Consider the following 21,429-nt stretch of genomic DNA (forward strand, 5'->3'; position numbering starts at 1 on the left):
TATTTTGCAGCTGTTATTTGCCGTCAAAATCATGCTGCTTTTTATTTACACTATCAGCTATATTCTTAAAATACTGGGCATCCTTGCATGCAAAGTTAGGATGTTTAGCGTCAAAATGGTGTTTCTTTTTGTTGGGCTTCATCTATTCGGCTGACATAATTTCTTTGCAAATGACACAATATTTTTTATTTCTTCAAATGTAATTTGCGACAAATGAATATTCATATTAATTCAATGAAAAAATTGACAATCATGCGTTGAAAAACACAATTGTAATCGAGAGTCAGTTTTGAGAAAAATCATTCTAGTTCGCTTTACTGTTCAACATGTGAAAAAATATGTATAATAAGGAACATTTATAAAAGTCTATATCACAAGTGTTTTGAGGAGAAATAAAACAGTTACCTAAAATATATAAGTAAAAGTTTTATTATGTTTAATTTGCTTTGAAGAAGAAATCTTGTTTCACAGAAAACTCCTTAATGTTTCGTGACTTGCAAAATTCCATTAAAAGATGTTCATTAAAAATATTCTATATACCTTTTTATTTTTAATTGAATAACAAATATTTACTCAGGCAAAGAGTTTCATAAAGAAGTATATTTTATTGTAATTGATATAGGCAACTTTTATTCATTTTTTTAAATTATAATCATGTAGTTCATTTGGATTTTAGAGTTTTTTTTAATTTTTGTTTCTCGAAAAGTTTGGTAAAAATGAAGAAATATAAAATTTAAACTATATTAATCCATGTTTGAGATTGAACAATACATATAGCCCTTGCATTTTCTAAATTTATTTTTTTCCATAACTATACATAATTTGTGCTACAAGAAGAAAGACTACTATTAGTTTGACTAAAAATCTTATAGGTAAATTGAAAATTCACTTTTTCATATTGATAAATGATTTCCCCAAAAATCTTAATATTATGTTATACATAAAGGACTAAAAAGTGTACCTGATAAACAATAATTTATGTCATATTTGTATAAATAATAATCATTTTAAGGGAAATTATCTAATTACTTTTGAAAAATTGTTCCTTAGTAAAAACTATTTCTTATGTATAAACTACTCTATATATTGCCTATTTCCAGGTAAAAAACAATATTTCCGCCTAAATACAGTGAAATCTTAAACTTCAAGTACTTTTTGCAACCTTTAAAATTGATCAATATGACCCAATCTTGCTTTATAAATTTGGGGTTACAAAAACTTCGCTACCAGATGGTATTTTAGATTAAGATTTGTGGTATGTATTAAATTTACAACTCATTGATTTTAAAAATTAATAACGTAATGGAAGAATATTTTTTTATATTGAATAATTAAGAAAAGATAAAGGAGAATAAAGTGTACCTTTTAAAAAAAAAAAAATACCAGCAGAAACATTTTGAACTATGTCTCTTCAAAATTTATCAAATCAACAATTTAAGAACCATTTTAATGTACATATATATTTAGGCAGTCACATAAATATATCTCTAAAGTTGTTGAAGGCCCTTGTAAAAAGTAAAAAAATGGATTTATTTTAATTGTTACTTCTTTATATTTTAATAAATATCTACTTTTTAGCTTGAACAGATGCACATTTATATGTATGTATACTTATAATTATCGTAAAAAAATATTTTTTGAGGGAAAACTCCTTTAGTTTTTTAAGCAACTGACGCAAAAGCGTCATGATATCCAAACTTTTTCTTCTTACTTTAAATATTTAACTTCTTGTTATTTATACATCATAGGAATGTGAAATTTGATTCACTTTACAGGATGAAGAAAGGATGTTTAAGTGACATTATGTAGGGTGAGTTGAGATAAAAATAATTTTGAACAAAAAGCAAGGAAAAAGATACGTCCCATTGATTTTTTACAGACCATTTTTCAAGGACATATTTAGGTCAACTACATACTTATATACAAATTTATAGGATGAGTTGAAATACCAAAAAAGTGTTAAGTACAGTTTAAAACTTTCATTTGTTCTATGAGGTGGTTAATTTGGTCGGGATTTTACCTCTCAAATCAAGTCTATAAATTTATAATTCTTTCATTGTGATTATGTATTTTTGTTACTTTAAGTGCAATTTGCACCGCCTGCAAAGTGCCATTTTTAATAATTTGTTGATATTGACGATAACACGTAGAAGGATACAAATATACCTTTTTGTTGACGGACAACATAATTTGTACATCCATCTTTTTAAAATAGTCTACCAAATAACAAATTTTTAGGTTTAGCCTTTTTTATATATAAAGATGTTATTTAAAGATTATAATTATTTTTCAAATTTAGGTTTAAAAAATCAGAAAATTGAGTATAAATTTTTTGAATTTTTTTTTCAATGATTTTGATTGAGTAGAAATGCTTATACGGTCCATTTGACAAATATCTATAAATTCACATGCATAATTTTGCCACATTTGACATTATTTGTGAAAGTTTGTAGAATGGAATTCCACTAATTTGGAAAACTTTAAAAAAAAAAAAATTAGATATCCACAAACTTTACAAAATTATTAAGAAATATACTGATCGGTCAGGGGAAATCAATTCATAGAATCAAGAGATACTATAAGATTGTCTCACTACATCAACATTATTCACCAACAACTCAAAAAAATATGAAACAGAGAGGTTTTCCTCTTTCTATAAGGATCTCACGGAGTCCTCCTTTTATCTTTTTTGTGAATGTGATAGAGCAAGTAGACTTGGCATCAATCACTTTGATAATCTGGATGCCTCACCAATTATCATAATTTCAGATATTGATGTATATATTTTAACCTATAACAAATGTGATAATTGTGGAATGTTCAAGCTATTGAATTTAAAATATGTTTAGTATAATGTGTACATTTCTATAATTTAACAGTAACAGTTTAAACAAAAATAAATATATTCTATATAATTTGTAATTAATATATGCTTTATTTATCAACCTGTATAAATAAATCTAGTTTTGAGCATCTTTTTGATACGAACAAAAATGTTACTTTGATCCAGACTTAGCTCTTTTCCAAAGAGCCTAGAAAATCTTATTTTTCATAAGTCTACATAATGAAATAATTCAATATATTATTGATTTTATAGCATATTTATTTAATATAGCTTTGCAAATATAGATTGATTTGATATTTTTTAATCAATTTCATCAAGAGTGGGATTGTTATGCCTAATATGTGAATTGTCTCGATCGTAATAAGCTTTTCAATGAGAGTTTACACCGTCAATATCTCGTCATTCTGAATTTCTTGGTAATCATTTTCGATGCATCTTTATTCAGAAGATGTTAATTCATTTGGTTTAAATGTATATAATAGTTGCATCTACGTGCATAAATTAGTGAAAGATGTTGTAAAATTGAATTATATAACCTAATTAATTGGGAGGGGGCTTATAAACTAAAATATTGTGCCTGCCTTAGAAAATGTTACGCTTAAAGAAATTTTGTTAATATTCTAATCAACAAGAGTTTAAATTATATGAAATAAGATCCCCATACCCTTTCAGGTTACCGATGATAACATACGACCATTTAATTTGGCATGAATATTATAAATTGACAAGTAACTTTGGCATCCACTTATATTTGTACGGAACGACATATGTATGTATATGATCATAAGATTATAATATGAACCTTCCAGTCAAGGAACATATATAAATATTTGTGAACAAATTTACTTTAATTTTTCGAGACTTTTTTATCTTTCTACAATCATGTATTGCTGAGAAAAATACCAAAAAACCTTATATCATAATGTTTATATGGTACATATGAACTTTACTTATATGCTGATGAAGAAGAAGTTAACATAATTTGGGTAATGTACATATTCAACATGCAAAAAAACTGCTTACACAATCCTGGTATTTTTATTTTTGTGGTGAATATACATTTTATGCGGATTATTGTTGGGGGCTGAAGATAAATCTTACCAGACAAAATAAAGCTGAATCTTCTAGTCATATAAATCATAGTCATGTAAACTATATTATATTTATGTAAATATACAAATATTTATATACATCTAACTAAATTTCTTCAGACTTAAACAAATTTTACCATAAAACTTATACACAGTAACTGAATATATCCCTTTCACTTGACGTCAGTATTGTTAAAAATATCATCTTTCAGCCCCCAAAATGGAGTCTCCTTCAATTATGATCCATTATAACGTCAGTGAAAAGGCTCAATAGAAGTGGATATCAAAGTAGATCCTCCAACTCTCTTATTTTTGTAAGTAAGAGCCGTTATCCAGAAATTTGTTATAACATATCAAGAGTTCCTTCTCCCATGATGATTAGATACCTCCACATTGATAAGTGAAAAAAAAGTTACTCAACAAACACACCTTCATCTATTAATAAGATCCAAGAATAAACTTAGAAAATAGATTTGTCAATTTACATTGATTCTAAAAGTGACTAGTTTGAATTATACTGTTCATGCATCCTTATTTCAAGCTCCTCCATAGACTCATGAGGACTCGTTGCAGACCCGTAGTGAGTGAAAAATTCAATAAGACGTATTTTCGAAGTAGTCTAGAGCAAATCCTCACAAAATAAAATTCTAACGTCCAGGGACAGTTTACAAGGAATTCCATAAAGCACTAGTACACTTCTTCATTGACAAAAACACATCAAGAATTTAGGATCTTAATCATAAGAGCTAAGAGAGATTTCATTTCAATGCTTTATGGCTTAGTTCCTCTCTCTTTCTTTCTTCCTCTCTCTTTTCAAGTGAAGTCTAACTTTATGGACTTTTATGAGATAAATTCAAAAAAGAGTTTTATCCTTATAAAATTGTCGCGGCCTTATTTCAAATTGACAACGATATAGAGTTTTTGAGGAAACTCTTTTAAAAAATTAAAGTTCAGACTTTCAGCTATCAAATGAGATACTTTTAAACTTTTTGAATATATTCGTCTTGAAGCTATAAGCTTCTGAATAAAAAACACCTATTTTTAACCTTAAACAAAGATAAATCAAGTTATAAGCATGATACAGACATTTAAAAAATAATTTTAGAATTTTTTAACATTAGGCTTTAAAATATATTAATATAAATTATCTCTATCTTCAACACCAAGCGCTTACAAAAGCTTTGAACCTTAAAAATAGCCAAAAATAGAAAAAAAGAGTATGGGCTTTTTTTTAAGGCTACAAGGCTAGCGGAAAAAAATAAGGCCATATTTGGAATCAGGGGATCAAAGTCTAATAAGTTGAGCATATACTGTTTTTCTAACATTTTTGCTGTTGAACAGTGTTATCATCAGAACTGGCTCGAAATCCTCTCTTCTCGGCCATGTTCACTCACATAGTTATTTGCTTATCAGATATCTAGGTGGGTTAATGATTTTATTCCCCCCCGCCTTATTTGTCCATTCGCTTCGTATTTTTCCTTAAATTAATTCGAATTTTTCCTTCGTGGGTTTAGCTTAAAGGAAAATTAAATTTATTGATCGTTTTTTCCCCATTTGTTACTCAAAAAAATAAAACAGCAGTCAAATCTCAAAAAATATATATAGTAAAAAAAATATCTTACATGCAATTTATCAAAACATAAATGTCGTATACTCCACTTTGAAAATATTTTTTTGTTGTAAATCACACTTGCTCACTAACAAGTACGAAAATTCTCCAAATTTTTCATAGGTATAAGTTACGTACAGAGAAAAAAAGAAGTGTTTATTAATTATCAACATTATTAAAGAAAATGAAACTATATTTGTGCATATTGGATCACAATTTCAGAGGATTTGTAAATGCGAACATAACAGTTTTGAGAAGCATTGAAAAAAGCGACACACAGTATTTAGGATATCGATCATTCAAAAAAATAGCAAGTAAAAATCTAGGTTTATACTAAATTGCAAATTGTGAGAGGGTGGAGTTTAGAATTGCTCCTTTTTTTTTTTTTTTTTTGTCGATTTGAAGTGGAATGAATTAATCGTTTTTACATGAAAAAATATCGTGCAATAAGAACACAATAACTTTAGACAAAAAGTCATCTTTCAAATGATAGTTTAATATCAAAAATTTCACTAAAGAAAGAAAGACCAAGAAGGAAATAATAAAGAGGAAAAAGATTTATATCACTCAAAGAAACCAGTTTTTGGATTGCATAGATAATCTTAAATCACTAATGTGATTAAGAAATAAGACAAAAGATAATTAATAGGTATTTTTATACACGATTATTTTGTAACGATAATATGCTTGCTCATTTACTTATGCAGATTCGATGAACATGGATAAATACATACAATATTAATTATAATAAATAATGAAAAATTATAATATTCGTGGTAAAAAGAAGAGATATTCAAAATTAATAACTTTTATCAGAATTTAAATAAAAAAAAATATAATTTAACACTAATTATTTATATAGGCAAATAAGAAATCGAGGTATATTGCATTTTTTTTTTTTTTTACATACAAAAAAATTGATTTTCATTGAAATATTGGATTCGTAAATAAAATAAAGTTTGTAAAAATTTGTCTGGCAATTCGTTTTACGTTAATTTGACACATAAAAATTGAGTTTTAACTTAAATATCTGTCATTTTCTGAATATTTTTTTTTTCATTTTTACTCATTTTTTCATAAAACGTCCATTTTCAATTTTTACGAAATGCTACAAAACGATGCATTTTGTACATAAATTTTAGACATTAAAATATTCCTTCTTTTTTTTACAAAATTAGTGCCAACCAATATTTTGCAATTTTGACAATAATAAAAGACGGACTTCTTATCAAGATAAAAATTTCCATGCATATAATTTGTGGGTATGTTATTGAAGGTTATAAAAAATTTTTATTAAAAATGCTTGCCCGCACCGGAGGGGTCTAAACATTAATAAGAAATAATATTGACCATTGTCAATGTGATTTACCACTCACTTCTTTGACCGAGCAACGCCGGGTAAACCTTTGCTGGTATCATATACAACCCAATATTTCATAGACATACTTTGATCCACTGTCCATTTTTTTATCACATTTCTGTTAATAATTGAGCTATCCCAGAATGTCAGTTATAGTTTAGAACCTTCATTTGCTTTATGATACTTTATTTGACACCTATATGATCTTTCAAATAAAACATATCAATTTCTAACATGTCATTGTCACAGTGAATTTTTGCTACTTGAAGTGCAATATACATCGCCTGTAAAGGATTAGTCAGAATCATTTGTTGAGAGAAATTACGAATAATTTGTCGAAGAATACAAACTCAATCCAAACTCTATTTTGAGAAAGATCATTATAGCTTGCTCTTGTATTGACCGGCTATAATATTATACTTTAAGATTATAAATGTATTACTGTACTTAAATTAAATCTTTTATGAACATTAATAATCTTGATAAGTCTAAGCTGTGGCAATCTTATTTTGCTAGACTATTATAAACAGCTCAATATAGGGATTAGAACCATTCATATTTTATAATTGTCACTACCCACTCAAGGAATAAAATATATTGTAGTTGTACAATAGAACCTCGGAACTCGATAGCCTTAGTAATTGAATTATCTCAGTTCAACGCAAAATGGCAATACAAATTTTTCTCAGAGCTCGAAAAAATCCAGCTTGACTATCGCACTTTTGTATAGAAAGTTATGCATGTCCTTCGTTCACATTCATTCAGTCAACATTAGTTGGAAAAATTGATTTGGAACTCTACTGCGTCGCTTCTCAACACTTCTTCCGGAACGAATTAACGTCGGGTTCCGGAGTTTTACTGTAGGTGCTAAATGTAAGCTCTTATTCAAATTCATCGAATGGTTCTATTTGTAATACATTATTTTTGTTTCCAATTCATATATTTGCAAGATATAAATTGATTTATTGAATTTGTGGTAAGAGCTTATTTGTTTAATCAAGATGTTATATTCCTATAACTTAATTTATAGTACTTCATATCTACAAATTAAGATAACATAAGCCTGGAACAACCAAAATTAGTTTTGTAGTATGTTCAGAGGGCGGCGGAAGATTTAAAACATATCATATTTGTGTTATTGTAAGGGTGAGTGCTCCTTCATTCCCATATTCATATGTCCTTGATCAGAAACATTCTTTTGAGTAGTTGTTACCGAAGGGGTATGGATAGTTGCAAAATTTGATGTAAATTGTAATATTTCACGCAAAAGATTGTGTTGCTAACAAAAATTGTATATAAAAAAACGTCATTCAAAATTTACGTAAATTTTAAAAGTTTTTAACGCTCCCAGAGAAAAATCTGAGGGACAACCCTGATCCTGATTGTCGATATCAAAATAAATACATATATAGCACAATTTTCAATGATATTGTTAATCATTCTTTCTATGAAATTATCGTGAAATCGACATTCAAGCTTGATAAATTTCTGCCTCAAAATTTTTGCTGTCAATGCCATATTATATTGAAACAGGCCCTATATTACTTCACTTTTATCATATAAAAGATAACTTATTCATCCATCAAATGAATTCCTCCTTACCTATGGGTTTGATCACCCTAAGTAATAATTTATTACAGCCATAGCCGGCATTCCTGGATATGTTTATCGGAAAAAATGAGAGGTCAGAGAGAAATTTGATGTAAGCAAGTAAAATTTGTTATACATTGAGGACAGTCGGCAATTGTCGGGAAATTTAAAATGTTTAATAACCCGAGAAAAAATAAAATGTATTTTTTAAAAAAGGTTATTACAAAAAAAAAAAAAAAAAACTTTAACGCAAATTGTAAAAGTTTTTAACCCTACAGAAAGGAAAAAAGGATAGCGGTGATCCTACTTCCAGCCTCATAGGTTGCATTAATTAGGCGTATTTTTTATTGTTTATACGTTTTGAATAATTTTTTGTATTGTAAAAATTACATTTTTTGTGAAACCTTGTGCAATATACACATGATGATTGAATCAAATGATATAGCAAATGAAAGGATGTTATATTTAATATTTTGCATGACAATTTGTAATATAAAGAGATCTACATATACATCAGATGTCATTTTCAAGCATCTTTAAATTTTAAACAGCCACAAAATAAAAGAAGGATTACCACATAAATATTAAATAAATAGTAATCTATTTTAAAATATATATCCATCCCCACAAAAAGACAAGTGACCACAAAATGTGGTTTTAATTGTTATTTGCTATGGCGAATCGATACTATTTATAAAGTAAGACTTTTATCTAAACGTATTACTTCGTTTTATGAAGTGATTTTTTAATTACATACAATTTATGTAGTAGCTTCCTCTATATTTCATTTAATAAAGATTTCACATCGTTTGAGATTTCAGTAGGACAATTCTAACACATTTCTGAATTGATGTTCTAATATTCAAACGAAAATATATTTTTTCAATTAGATATCAATATTAAATAAGGATATATAAAGAATTGGAGGTGGGTACTTGCACTTCAGACTTTCGCCTCGACTTGAATCCATATTTTGAAGTCTTGGGTAATTTTGGTCCCTATTAGCAAAAACTTGTTTCCAGGTCCGGACTGTAGAGTGGACGCATAAGAACTTCCCATCCGATATCCAAAACTTCTTACCCCCCGTCAAAGAAGGGTGCGGCTTGGGGTTGTCTTGATGATGTCTTGTTGTCTCCTATTCGTCATTGCTGGCATCTTCTGTTCGATACCCTGCTTCAAACGGTCGAGTTGTCACAGTAGAGGGCAGAATTGAGCCGGGGAAAAAATTGCTCGAACCACTGTTGAGCACCATAAATAGAAAGAGTGTGGGCCCCGAATACAAGGCAAATTTTCTTGGTCGCTTTCGATGAGTGCTTCCCTTTCAGAATGTAAAAATAAAATATATGGCCATAAAGATCTCCATAATCGACTCTATAATTTACGATTGAACTGGTTAAACACAATACTGTCAAAAAAACGTTTGTGGTATACACTTAAACCTTTTTAACACCTTATCGTATGATCCAATATGACCGATAATAAACAAAATATACTTTGAATGTGCGACATAGAAATTTCCACGTCATTAATTTTTTTTCCCCGCTAATTAAGGTTTCAGATAACATCTCAAGTAATGTACCGATACATGTGTTGTTTTTCTTGTGCATTGTTTTGATTTGATCAAAATCCCACAAAAAATGAGTGAACAAGAATCAAAAAGGCAAAGGGTTTCTGATCTTCTCGACGCACATGTTGATTCAAAAAAGATTTCAGACATTTTCAGTTTGACCATGAGGACAAGCTCTTCTGGGCCTCTTCCAGTCCTAATCTCAATCCCATCGACTTCAATGTGTGGAGTGTCTTAGAGAACAAGGTTGGGAAGACATCACACAAAAATGTGAAGGAGCTCAAGGCCAGTATTAAGAAGCAATGGGCCAACATGTCTGCCGATTATATTGTGGCAATTTGCGCCAAGTTCCAACCTCGTGTGGAGGCTGGATGCGGCCATATTGAATAATTATTGCCAAGATTGATTGCTACAAGTTTTTTTCAATAATATGATTTATTATACTTTTCCAATAAAAAGTTATTAAGATTTTGGTATTGCTTCTTGATCGCGGAAAATTTCCTGTAGTTAAATAAAAAGGGGCGGGAAATACAAAATAATTTTGTCCCCAACCTAATATATTATACCTTCATTTACACTTTAGTCTACTTTAATGAGACTAAAAAGGAAATTTTAGATAATAGAGTATGCAGCCAATGTAACAAAACAAATCTCCTGAATATTTTTTTAATAATAAAATGTTCTATAACATAATATTATGTAATTCAAATATAGTTTTTATTTAAAATTTAAAGAATAGGATGACTAATATATATATCATCTAAGTAAGATATTATTTAACATGTTATCCAAATGATAATGAGCAAATACAAATTAAAAATCAAAATTATAGTATAATTTATCATAAACTGAATTTAGTGATGAAACATTCATAAAATTGTTAGTCAATAAATAATAGAGGAGTATCTATTCAGAGCTTTATACATACATAAGGATAAACCAATTATTTATTTAAGAGTCTAATTATAGATAATATTTCCAAACATTCGAATCCTCTTCACATCAATGAAAATAAATTATATCGTATTTATAGAATGATAACCAGAGAACCCATTAAATTTGCATCGTTATAAATAACTTAATAGTTAATAATTATTTCTACAAAAATAAATTGAGTATTAGTTTAGCACAACTAGATATTTCAGTCATTAATTTATAGATCGTTGGGAACCTTATTTGAGTTATAAATAAATAAAAATTATTTTTACTAATTATTTTGAATAGTTCATCTGATTATAGGTATTTAAATTTATCTTATACTTATGCATATGCTTCAAATAATAATAAGCTATAAAAAAACTATTATTTATACCATATTATCTTAGAAGAGCTACAAATGTATGTGTATTCAGTAATATTTACTCATATCTTTTTAAAAATATATATTTACGTCTGATGAATTAAAGATGAATGAGGGATCGAGTCTTTCAGAGAGTCAATTGCCTAAGAGTTTGTATCGACTCATCAGAGGATAAAATCCATTATTATTTTTCAAAAAAGAAAAAAATTGAACTAAATTTCGACTATGGTTCATGTAAGTTAATTTCATACAAATAAAGTTAGAGATAGGGTTGAAACCATAATTTTTAGTAGTTGAGTCATAATTAGCCTCTAAAAAGTTCTAAAAACTATTTTAAAACAAAAACTCAAAACCCTCATAATCTTATACATAGGGTATTTATATTGTATATATTTTTGATCGAGATTTAATGAATGAAAATATAACTCATATAGGGGATCTAATAAATCTTCAATGCTTTACTGGAAACTTCATTATATCCCAGCTCATATAGATATTTTGTTGTTTACATTTTATTTAAACTGACAGCTACAGATCTTATTAGTTATTACCCATTTCCTTTTCAAGATGACTATATATATACATATATAGTCACCCAAAGACATCTTTTACTGTTAGTAAAGTATGTATTTGATAGTTCCTTTTAATCTCTTTTGTAGAATAGAATCCGGCAAGAAATACAAGACAACATAATACTAGCTTTATTATCCCTTGAATCCGACCATCGCTAGAGATCATGATAAAATCCTTTTCAGTACAGAGGTTGAGTGAATGTAATGTTCCGAAATTTAACATACAATCCTTTTTTATTGAAATAAATATATAATAAATGCTTTTCCTAATCATGATTAACGAAATCGATTAATGATAAATATTTTTGAATTAATGGAGAAAATGAAATCATTTAGTACATCCAAATGAAGAGAATAGCAATATATAGTTATGATGATTTTGATGATATTTCAAGGATTGTATGATAAAGAGATTGATTAATATACATATCTGGAGTTCATACTTTCAAAAAGTATAATTATAACTAATTTTGATATTAATAAACTAAATAAGTTGTTAATTTATTTAATCAAATAAAAAATTTATATAATATTACACAACCACAGGACAAATCCGTTTGTTGTTCACAAGAATGAGCAAAAACCATGCAGTTTGTGAGTTTTATTCATGCTTCAAAAAGTATGTTTCGATAATTCAGTAGAAGAGTTGTCAAAATGCACTAGTGAAAAGTCAACTTCCTTCTTTTCACATGACCATTTTTAGATTTTGAAGCATTTAGATCCATATCTGTCGAAATTGATTTGTTAAATTCAAATTTGAATGGAGCAGCAACAAAATTATCTTTAAATCTAAAGAAATGCTAGAAGAAGGAAATTTTTCTTAATAAATGGGTTAATAATGCCTTATTTGAACTCTCAAACGAAATAAATAGAACCAATCATAGAAGGAAAGAAGTAAATCCATCAAATTTACCTCCTTGTTATTCTTTACCTAAATGGAGACAATCGAAAGTCACAATTTCGAAAACAAGTGAAAGAGAAAATCATTTAAGAACCTTAAAAGCTAAACTGCAATAATTAGGTCTTTGTAATGGGAACAATAGTTTGAATGAAAGACGTGTTAGAGTGTTTGAATCCAACAAGAACAACAAAAGTTTTCAATCTCCTTTGACTGTCAAAACAAGGCATAATTTTTTTCCGTTGTTTTGTCTATGTAAGATGTAGATATCAAGAATTCCAAAAGCTCAGTATGAGAACTCATATCCAGGAGTAGATCACATGAATCTTATTCAAGTCATAGGAAACTCATATACATCAACCTATTATGTACCAAAGGTGAAGCAATTGTTTTATAAATTATCATTTCAATGTAATGAGAAAAGAAAATTCCTATCCTTGATTCATTCCATTGTTTCTTTCTATTTTTTTTTCTAGTAAATTATGTGATAATTTCCATTAATATGCATATAATCTATATATTTTATTTATATTTTTGAATGCTTAACATATAGATACATGTCCAATTAAATAAACTTATTATGCTTATATATAAATTTGCAAAAGTTATCAATTTTAATAATTAATCATAAATATTTTCAATTATTTTCAGATCAATAGAAATTTTATTGAAAGTTGTGTGAAAAATAGAAAAATATGACAAGGAAACAGGGCAAAAAGATTTATGAAACATTAAAAAAATCTTATAAAATTAGTATGATTTAAATTGGATCGTAAAGAAGTTACAGAAATTTTTTGTAAACATGTGGGGTAAAATGAGGTTAATAATGGATGATTATATTTATGAGGTAGTTATGAATAAAAAATTGATATTCATTAGGTAATTATAATCGGTGCAAGGTAACTTGAAATACAAGGTATGAAAATGATGCATTTTTGGACAGACGAGTGATGTGTGTCTTCCAACACCCGTTTTCCTTTCTTACCCTTTGTCGAAGGAGTGTGACGTCACAGCTGATATACAATTAAATTCACCAATTGAGAAAAATGTATAATTATAGGCGTACATACATTTGAGCAACCTTTAATTCAACAAGGGCTATCTTAGCAACATTCATATAGGAAAACCGCGCGCTCATTGTTTTGAATAACGAGCGAAAGACCAGGAGCGCGCTCATTGTTTTGAATAAAAAGCAAGAGCAGGGGCAAACATGCCATTTTAGAAGAGCGAAAAAATCACTCGAATTTTCTCTCATTTAATAAATCTGTATTACTTTTTCAGTTTTCTGCATAATATGAGATAACATCGAAAAATTTGAGAGTTAACGAATAATTTGAAAGATTACAAGAAAATACGGTTAAAGTTATGTCTCAAGATAAGCAAGAATATTTTTTCTATGCTTTATCTGTGGTTCTCTGCTATCTTTTTTTGACAAGCTTGCATCTCATGTAGCTAGTAACTCTATGAAAACTCAGACACCAGTTCACTCAGAGACACCGCCACATCCTTCCTGTGTGGAAATTACGTTGGAAGATAAATCTTTCTTTTTTATAAAATGAATTTTCCCAACTGAAATAGGATTTTCTAATATTTTTATGTGTCAATTGACGTAAGATTTCTTAATATAATTGTGTCTGAATAATAGATAATAATTCAATTTATATATTATCGTTTTAAGGTTAGGAAATATTTTACAAAACTGACATTAGATTAAAGTCTCATACATATAGATTTTTTCCTCATGGTTCTTAGATGTAATTTCCATGAACATCCTAACACATCCTTGGGCGTTGCGAAGAGAAGAAAAGCAACTAAGGGTAAGTTTATAAAATCCACAATCATCACTTTCTCTTTCTAATTATTCTTTTTTTTTATCTCTCTCTCTCTATCTTTCTATACCAAGAACTTTTTCACCTAGACTCAACTAGATATTAATCATACAGCAACTTTATATATTAAAATGCAAATTTTTTGCGTTAAATTTGTAAAAAAAATATTAAAAAACCAGCCTGTAAGGTTAGGTGGACCTTCAGATCGACGAGTCCAAGTTTCTAAAGACGGAGTATCATAGAGGTAGTCACCAAGTAGGGCACTGTTTTTTTTGGGGTGTGTGTGTGGGGGTGTGATAGAGACAGTGGGGATTGTTTCTGTTCGACGATTGAGCGTCCAATCTGAAATTATTGTGTATGTCAGTTAGAGTTATCATTGTGACAATACCTTCAGGCGCTTATTTACGGATTTGCCATCGGAATGGGCAGTTGTGAATCGATACACTCCATTACTTTATAAAATTCATCCATAAAGGAATAAAATTTTGCGTTATATTTTAAGTGTGTCGCCCAGTGCGTGGCCAACGTCTCCACTGAAGATAATAGGGAGTCGCTAATGCAGCATGATAAAATGACGATAGATTGTCCTGCGTAGTTATTTCTACGGCTTTTTCATTAATGTTTATTAAAATTTTAATGTAACTATTGTCTATTTATTACTTATTGATTCTTAAAAGTTAGAAACAGATGAGGATGATGTAAGAGAAGTAGCTCATGTCGTAGAGGGTGTGAGATTCAGGGTGACCAGATTCTTTGTAAAGTTTTGGTATCTATTTCTAAAATAGCTAGGGTAGAATGGAATTACAAATGTATAGCTACGCTATGACATAAAATGTTAATTATTTCTCCCTTTTATAAAGTACTTACGATTGGTACAATAGTACAGTCTATATGATTTTGTTGGCGGCCTTGCGAACGGATATTATAGTATTTTGGGCACCTTAACTAAAATCTACCATCGCCAATTTCTCTTTCTTATTATTTTTCCTTTTTATCTCTCTTTTTATACCAAGAACTTTTTTCCCTAGACTAAACTAGATATTAAATATGATGTATCATTGAAAAGTATAGATATAGGAAATTAAAAAATTAGATACTACAATTTTTAATTTTCTAATTTTAATTTGAATGAGTTTGAATCAATGAAGTAGCTAAGAATGAATGATAATAATTTATACGTTTTCAATATAAACCCAAGATATTTTTTAACGACCACTTCCACTAACCTCTAAAAAAAACAATTTTGGATTTATATTTATTAAAGTTTTTTTTATATCATATTATTTAAATTAAATAAGTAAAGATGTTTAAAATATATATCCATAATAGCAATAATATCCTTAAGTTCACTTCCGATAAACATTCAATATACTTCCCCTATTGAGATAAAAAATATATTATCTTTGTAAAGCAATAACATGATTTATTCTTACCTTTTAATTATCCAGTATTCAAATCTTTATTTTGTTTGTGTGATTATCAGAGGTTCAGAGAAGCAATAGTTACTAATCTGTATTTTGTCTTCAATCACTTTAGTCTCAGACGCTTACAGTGGATATAGCTCAATAACATGATCCAAAATTTGATCAAAACTCTATCCTTTGAGAATTTCTTTCGCCATATATACTCTGGAGATAGGTGGGAAAGAGATTTAATGAAGTATTGGAAACACCTAGCTTACGCATCATGCCCTTGACTCGACTCCACAAAGACTAAAGAGTATGAGTATGAGCTCCAGTCAAGGGGTCCACATAATTTCTCATATGGATCAGAGTAAAGTGTTGCATACCTAGGGAATATACCCTCTTATTAAGAACGCTAAAAGGATACTTTTAGTCTCTTCCTTTAAAGAGCCCTTAAAACATCAATCCTGAAGGAGGAATCAAAAGACTTGGCTCCAAGCAATCTTATATTTGGTCCTTCATCAATCAAGATGATGTTGATCAATGTTTGGAATGTCCGACATTTGTCTCATGCGATATGGAGAGGCTCAGGGAATCGAATGACATTTACCAAGGATTGTCTTCTAGACATGGGGGCCTATGAGGAGATAAGTGACATTTCTAAAAAGTTAGGTGCGTTCCTACCTCTGGTGATCTTTTGGATGAAGCATTAAGCAAGGAAAGAAAGCATTTCTTTTTAAGCCATGCCCATGTGAGTAAAAGAATGGGATAATTTCCATGTTTCCTTCATGGAACCCTTCACATCTGTGGAAGGGTATGTTTTTTACTTGGTCCCTAAAAAAGAAACATTCACTGGTTAGTCCCTGAATAATATACTCTTTATTCAATCTACCAGATTCTTAACACTGTCGATGAGTTTACTTTGAACCCTGGTAAATATTTTTCAAGTCCTCCTTTCATCACCTTTAGAAAATATTAATTAGATTTTAGCTTCTTGTTGCTTCTCTCAAAATGATATGCACAAATTCTGAGTGTCTTTTTAAGTTACTTTGAATCGGTGTAAGAATGTTAAGATCCTTTTTTAGGAGTATTATTTGTTGGACCTCAAGTATTTAATGATGTAACACCAGATACAAAAAAATAAGAATTAGTTTGTATATTTTAAATTCACGATGTCTAACTATTCACAGTCTTATGTATGTTGGGCAATATTTCATGTAGTGTAATTTTTGATCAAAAATTATGGGTCGTTAAGTGTTAAGAGTGAAAAAAAAAATATTATTTTAAGTGTTTGCTGTGGAGTAAGGGATTTCTAAATGTTATCTTTTGCCTTCTACGATTAAAAAATGGTTATAGTACATAATTATCTGATCAAAATAAGATGCAAATTTTACTTCTTTCTGATAATAGTAAAATGAAACGTTAGTTGATTAAATAGAAGAAGGATTTATAAAATGACAATAGTTGATTTATTGGTTATAACGGTAAGGAAATGCAAAACGTAGAGCCAACCAAAAAAAGTTTTTGAAATTAGATAAGGAAAATTGGTTGCTACTATCGTTCTTTTTTGTTCATCTTTTAATACAGTGGTTCTCAAATGGGGTTACCCGTGCTCCTTGGGGTACTCGAGATTTTAAAGGAATATATTACGAGTTTCTAAATGTTATCTTTCGCCTTCTACGATTTAAAAATAAAGCTAAAATTGATTTGTGCTGGAAAAGAGCTACTTGTGTTAATTAAATATTATAGAAGTGGTACATCACTAAACAAATGTTGAGAATCCCTGGTTTAATATGTAGATAGTTGTGGTTATAAAAACGTTATATATGTGTTTCAATATAATTTTATAATATTTTCTCAGCATTAATGGTATTTTAAATGTTGAAGGTTGTAAAAAAATGAGATTAAAAATTTTCAAATATGAATTTACAGTACTTGTGGTTAGGATAATTAATGTAATGATTGAAATTACATTATATGTTGGTTTGATAAATAATATTAGGATTTTTCGCTATGTCAATAAAGATTACTAATTTAATGGGTAGTTTGTGGCCCATTATGAAGTTCAAATGTCCACAGTTATATTACTCATAAATATAAATCTCTAAAATGAAATTTTAATATGGATGTATCGCGTCGACGAAAAAAAAAATCCCCATAGCTTTATGGGCTTATATCTCAGGTTCTAGTATAAGAAAATAGGTTTTATGAATTTCTACGGAAAGTTTCGAAGATTCTCAATATTTTGTTTTTTTATCCATTACGTTAATACGAGTCGTTTTTACGATAAAGTCCCAACGAGAAAAGATCTCTGCTCTCCTCGACGTACACATCTCCACCAAGGAAATTGAACCTTAAGTGCAACCGCTGAGGGTGGCTATATCGATTAAAAATTGTAATCATAAGAATACAAATTTATTCCATATAATATATTTATATATTTGATGTACATATATATAAGTATATAAACATAGATTAGCCAAATGGGTAAATTTTTTTCGACGACCCGATAATTAAAATGGCAGATTTTGTAATTAAATATGAAATTATAAGACGTACAAATTGTAACTTATGAAGTTAAATAATATACATATTAGGCAAGACTATTACTAAGATTTTTCAATTTGAGTAGCAGGGAGGGGGGGCTGATTTTTTCCAAATTTTCCAACTGACATCTCATTTTCCCCAAGGTTAATAGAAATACAAGGTTTATAGTAGATGAATGGATGTGTTTTTTATCAAAATTTATTTTTCTTGCCCAGCAGTTGGTACGATACACTAAATTGAAAATTCTAGCAATAGTGACGTCATATATGAGTGGTTGTGTGTTTAGTCAAAATCTGCCTGTCTTGCCCAATAGTCTGTACAATCAAGGTAGTGGGTAATATAGGTGTGTCGGTTAGCGTCTGCATTCTGATTGGCTGAGCTAATAAGTGACATCACATATGTTTATACAAATTTATTTGGGTGCCCTTTTTTTTCAATGAGGATTTTCTTAGCGTGTTTTTTATAGCGAAACTCTATAAATCGACTTTTCTTTTATGTGGTTGCTTTGAATGGTGTCGTTCTATTACTAAATAGTTGTTATGTCAGAGGTAGGAAATTGAAAGTAATTAGTCATCATGATACTCTATATTCGAGTGAGCAGTAACGTCATATTCATTCTTACCAGAAGATTCTTAATTCAATGGACAACGGTAAATAGCTTTGTTAACTTCTTGGTTTGATGATGGCGTTTGGTACTCATAAGTTATGAGTATAATCAACTTAAGCTTTTTTTTACGTGAAATATTATTTCCTATTATGAGTCGTACAAGCCAAGGACTTAATTTAACTCTTTGAATAAATAATATACGACTTGCCTTAATATGCAATTTTCTACTACTACTTAGGCTCTATTGAACCACTACCAAAATCACGTTATAATGAGAATATAGAAAATCTTTTAGCATGAGACTGTTATGTCGGTTCAACTATTTTTCAAGTTCTTGAGAATACTTCCAAATAGCCTTGCAATATTAGGAGGATAGCTGAAATGATTGGATCTCAGATGACATAACTCAATTTCATAATGGACTCTCTCCTAATCTTCTGGACCTCTGAAGATGTGGTTTAGTTGAAGCTACAAGCTTGTGTATCAGTGTCAATGCTACCCCAAAAAGTTATATGCTATATCAAACAGGAATATCATTGAAGTCCTCCTTTATACTAGAACACCTAGTTTATTTTTTATATGTACATGATTTGAATTGTTGCTACAAAATTGAAACAAATTCAATCAGACATTTGATAAATCATTTACACATCCAAGGAGCTACGAATCCCTAACGACCTTCATCAATATTTGAAGCCCAATACTCATTTTACTACATGTATCGTTTATTTTTTGCTCTAATTGGGAATTATATTATATTTATTTGGAAGATAATATTTACGAATCTATCTTATTTTGGCTTTATTTTTGTAAGATAAATTGTTTAAAAATATTATCTTATAAAAAAATAATATATTATTACATTAATTTTTTTTTTTAAGTTATAAATTATATTAAAGAAGAAAAAAATGAAATGATAATAATTACTATAAATATATTTTATTATCCATTTACCTTTAATTATCCTTAATGATTTATATTTGAATATTTAAAATACATTTGATACTATCACCACATCCAACAAAATGGAATAGGTAAACGATAGAAGATTTTTCTTTATAATAGAGGGATGTAACCTAAGATGTGAATTGATAATTGATGGCAACAGTGCTTTAATTGAACATTTAATTTGTATATTTTAAAGTAATTTATATTATCAATAGTAATACAAGCCTTTTTTTAATCAGTATTAAGTTTAAGTAGTCGACTTTGATCTTGCACGTAGTTTGATGAAACAATTCAATCATAACCGATGAAGTTTCATTATTACCAAAGATGCAAAAAACAATTAAATAGCTTAAAAATGATTTGTATAAACATATTTTTCAAATAATTCACATAACCAATAAATGCGAGATATGTATGAAAACGAAGAACCAAGGCCTGTTGTTGCTTTACCAATAGCCAAAAGCTTTAATGATGTTGTATCTATGGATCTCAAGTACTGGAAGAGAAACTGTTATTTTATGGTAATGGTCACTGCAGCTACAAGATTTTGATAGTCTATCAGTAACAAGATACCATCCACCATCATTCAAGGCATTTTCAGAACATAGATATCAAAATTTGGGCACCTACAATGTTCCTTATGGACAATGGGCGGGAAATTAGCAATAATGAGATGATTGATTGGGGAAAAAATTTAACATGAGAATAAGGAACACAGTCATATGTCTCCATTTTCGAATGGTCTATGTAAGAAGACAAATGGCATTTAGGGTATTATAGTTTCAGGGTTGGATGAAGGTGACATCACAGACGTGGATATAGCACTTGATTGGCTGTTGCAGCATGGAATTCTTTACATAATTTTGGAGACTTTTCTCCTAGACAGTTATTTTTTGGTTTTATCACGAATTATCCATCATTGAATGTTAATATGCTTCCTGCAATGGAACCAACAACTCAATCAGAAACAGTGAGAAGAAATTTGAATGTATTACATTCAGCTAGATGTGAATTTATGAAAAAATAATCAAATGTCAACATTCAAAGGATTCTTTCGCATAATATGCCAGATGGACTAATAAAAGATCTAAATATTGATGATATGGTATTTTACAAACTAAATGATTACTCGAAATGGATAGGCTCTCGTAAAATTATTGGAAAAGATGGTAAAGTGTATAAGATGTCATGTTTGATTGCTGCAAAAAGATGTGAAGATGCGAAAATTTTTTGTTAAAGAAGATGTTCCAATGCTTAAAAAAA

General features: G+C 29.0%; 2 long non-coding RNA genes across 3 annotated transcripts; one reads left to right on the forward strand and one right to left on the reverse strand.

Annotated features, from left to right (window-relative positions):
* Positions 1-15,894: 15,894 nt before the first annotated feature.
* On the reverse strand, positions 15,895-17,852 carry LOC121118362 (uncharacterized). Of its 2 annotated transcripts, XR_005864415.2 has the most exons (4): positions 16,957-17,852; positions 16,749-16,898; positions 16,095-16,701; positions 15,895-16,038 (listed from the first exon to the last, which is right to left on the reverse strand). It is a non-coding gene; the product is annotated as an uncharacterized lncRNA (long non-coding RNA). The 2 variants fall into 2 exon arrangements; XR_011780201.1 differs by having other exon boundaries at positions 15,896-16,038; positions 16,749-17,852.
* Positions 17,853-19,052: 1,200 nt separating this feature from the next.
* LOC121118122 (uncharacterized) lies at positions 19,053-20,178 on the forward strand. Its single transcript, XR_005864346.2, has 2 exons — positions 19,053-19,261; positions 19,457-20,178. It is a non-coding gene; the product is annotated as an uncharacterized lncRNA (long non-coding RNA).
* Positions 20,179-21,429: the final 1,251 nt, after the last annotated feature.

The sequence above is a fragment of the Lepeophtheirus salmonis genome, chromosome 5 (genome assembly GCF_016086655.4).
Source record: "Lepeophtheirus salmonis chromosome 5, UVic_Lsal_1.4, whole genome shotgun sequence".
Classification (NCBI taxonomy): Eukaryota; Metazoa; Arthropoda; class Copepoda; order Siphonostomatoida; family Caligidae; genus Lepeophtheirus; species Lepeophtheirus salmonis.